Raw genomic sequence first — 3,031 nt, 5'->3', positions numbered from 1 at the left:
ACCCACCCCCAGCTGGTTCTCCTCTCATACCACTCTGCAGTCTGACTTCCTCTTCGTGGGGTCAAGCTAGGGCTAAACTGAGAAGGGCCGGCCAGACATAGGAACATGTGTGCTGGAAGTATGGATGGTGGTTAAGGGATGGTGAAAAAGCAGTATGTTCATCTTCTGAAGATCAGCTACTCTTCTCCGTTGAAGGGGTAAACTAGACTTTACTGTCACTACTAAGAATTCCCTATCTATGATAGCTGTTAGTCATTTACACAGAAAAACACATACTGGCTGTTGTTTCCAACATTCAACTGAGTCATGCCCTCCACAGGTACGAAGTGCCCAGAAACTTCCAGAGAGAGGAGTCCATGGTTCTCCAGCAGCAAAGCCAACATCAACCACTGGCAGTAGGTAGCACAGGTGATTTTTAGGCTACAGCATTAATTAAAATTTTGTGACAATAAGAAAACATGAGATGAAATGCATTAATTAAGTTAAATATGCATTAAACATCTCTGAATAACAGTTCAATTTCACTACATGAACCAATAGTATTTTAGCTTGGTCCTTTAGAGAAAAAAGTATTGACTTATTTTCCAAAGTGTTGGTTTAATCAGTCAACATATGCTTCTTATTCATGGCGAGCTCATCTGATGCTGCTACAGTGCAATTCTTTTCAAGTTCTGACTCTGTTCATCAGTGCCAAGAAACTGATGATGTGGACAGAACTGAAGACGTGAAAAGAAGCCTCAGGAGTGAGTGAGCAGTGTGGTGGATTACTACAAGGAGGTGAAAGCACCTCCCCCCTGTGTGGCATGCTGGCTCCCAAGGGCCAGCACCAACAGGTGACGAAGAGTGTCTTGTTTTAGGAAAGGTAATCCAGCAACATGTACCAAAGCCTACCAAAGTTTAAAATGACATTTACAATATGCCACTGTGGTATTAATCATGGTTTCCCTCATCATTTAATAAAGATCATTCTTTTCCCCCCAATCATTTAAACTTTCTAAAGATCGCTAACACTGTTATATTTGTGTGTATGTGTTTGTGTGTGTGTGCACCCACAGGTGGGGTAATTTAAAAGCAAGACCTGTGAAATGTCATCATACATTACTTTCTTTTTACACATGGTTATGATAAATGTAAATCCCATGATATGGCAGATCCACCAATCCAATTTACCATCCTTTATGTGAGGCCTCCACAAGGTGATTTCCACTGTAATTACACCAACGATAAAGAACAAGACGACTAGAGCTAGTAGGTGAGTGCTGAGGCCTTCCTTCTTCCAGCTGTGGCTGATGCTGACACAAAGCCGTTGCTCTGCACTGTCTTCCTCATCTGAAGTCCATCTTCTTCCTTGAATTGTTTGTTCTCCTCCCATAGCCTCTGAACTTCACCTTGCAGCCTCTTACATTCTTCTATCACTTTCTTAACTTCTTTGCCATCCAAAGAACTCAGAGATTTAGACATTGTTGGTGTTTCTGTCTTCGATGCAGATGTGGTTATCATTTTATTTATTTCTACATCATGTGGTTTATCATTTTCTTCTGGCAATTACACATCTAAGTTTTGAATCCATAAGGCCTTCCAGTTTTGCCCCCTTCCATACCGCTTCCATATCAGAAGTGTCAGCCAGAGCAAACATAGACTGAACCATAAACTTGTGTCTACTTTTCTCATTGGGATCATAGCTGAAAGGCTGTAACATCACAGATACATTAATGGGTGTCCCTGCACCAGTGACTCCACTGTTGGGCCTCACGCAGTACCTACCCAGCGCCACGGTCTTCACTTCAAAACAAACATTTCAGTCTGTGGACTTGCCAGGCTTTAGGTTGGTGGTGACATCAGTAAAGGGGCCTCAGAATTTGAGCTTGTACTGTGGCTCGAGGCTCAGGACATCCTCTACCTTCACCATGTTCCTCAGCAGTGGGACGCCTTTGGCGGGGAGACCCCTGAGAAGTCACCTGAGGCAGGAAGCATTACGGCTGTATTCCCTTGAAATTATTAAGAAAAAAGAGTCCTGTGGGGGAGAGTGGGGATATCATCTACAGGATGAGCAGGATGAGAGCAGGAGGGGGAGACGGTGTACATGGTGCAGGCGCAGGGGTGGAGGGCTAGGGCCAGGCTGCAGTGCCCAGTGAACTTGTGGTACTAAACGTGTACTCTTTTTTTTTTTTCCTTCCCCTCCCTCTCCCCTGCCCTGCTATTTTTGCTGTCTGTGTCCATTCTCTGTGTGATCCTCTGTATCTATTTCTCTGTCTTCTCTTCTCATCTTTCTTCTCTAGGATTCACCAGAATTCCATCCTGGGGACCTCTGATGTGGAGAGAGGGAGAGTCAAGGTGAAGTGCGACAGAGACCAGGAGGTAACACAGTAAACACATACTCTTGATATGGGTTTGCCTTCCCTACATGCAATGCTTCTGCCAAAACCACCATCAATGGACTTACAAGATGCTTTATCCACCATAATGCACACAGGACTGCTTCTGATCAAGGAACATACTTTATAGTAAATGATATGCAGGAATGGGCACACGTTAATGGAATCCACTGATCTTACCATGTTCACCCATCATCCTGAAGAAGTTGGATTAATAGAATGGTGAAATGGCCTTTTGAAGATTCAGTTATGGCACCAACTAGGTGACATTACTTTATGCTTGGGGCAATGTTCTCCAGGAGGCCATGTGTGCGCTAAACCAATGTCCACTCTCTGGTGCTGTTTCTCCTATAACTAGAATTCATGGGTCCAGGAATCAAGGGGTGGAAATGGGAATGGTACCACTCAATATTTCCCCTCAGATTCCACCAGAAATTTTTTTTGCTTCCTGTCCCTGCAAACTTGGGCTCTGCTGGTCTACAAGTCTTAGTTCCAAAAGGAGTAGTACTTTCACCAGTAAACACAACAATTATTCCATTGAACAGGAAATTAAGATTGTCACCAGGCCACTTTGGGCTTCTCATGCCTCTTAATCAAAAGGCAAAGGAGGGAATTCCTGTATTGCCTAGGGAATTAATCCTGACAATCAAGAGGAA

At 43.8% G+C, this 3,031-nt stretch overlaps 1 pseudogene; it reads right to left on the bottom strand.

Annotated features, from left to right (window-relative positions):
- Positions 1-248: 248 nt before the first annotated feature.
- Positions 249-1,909, bottom strand: LOC101416933 (vesicle-associated membrane protein-associated protein B/C pseudogene; annotated as a pseudogene).
- Between the last annotated feature and the right edge of the window lie 1,122 nt (positions 1,910-3,031).

The sequence above is a fragment of the Dasypus novemcinctus genome, chromosome 5, assembly GCF_030445035.2.
Source record: "Dasypus novemcinctus isolate mDasNov1 chromosome 5, mDasNov1.1.hap2, whole genome shotgun sequence".
Classification (NCBI taxonomy): Eukaryota; Metazoa; Chordata; class Mammalia; order Cingulata; family Dasypodidae; genus Dasypus; species Dasypus novemcinctus.
Note: the sequence above shows the minus strand (reverse complement) of the source record. Positions and strands in the feature narration are given on the sequence as shown.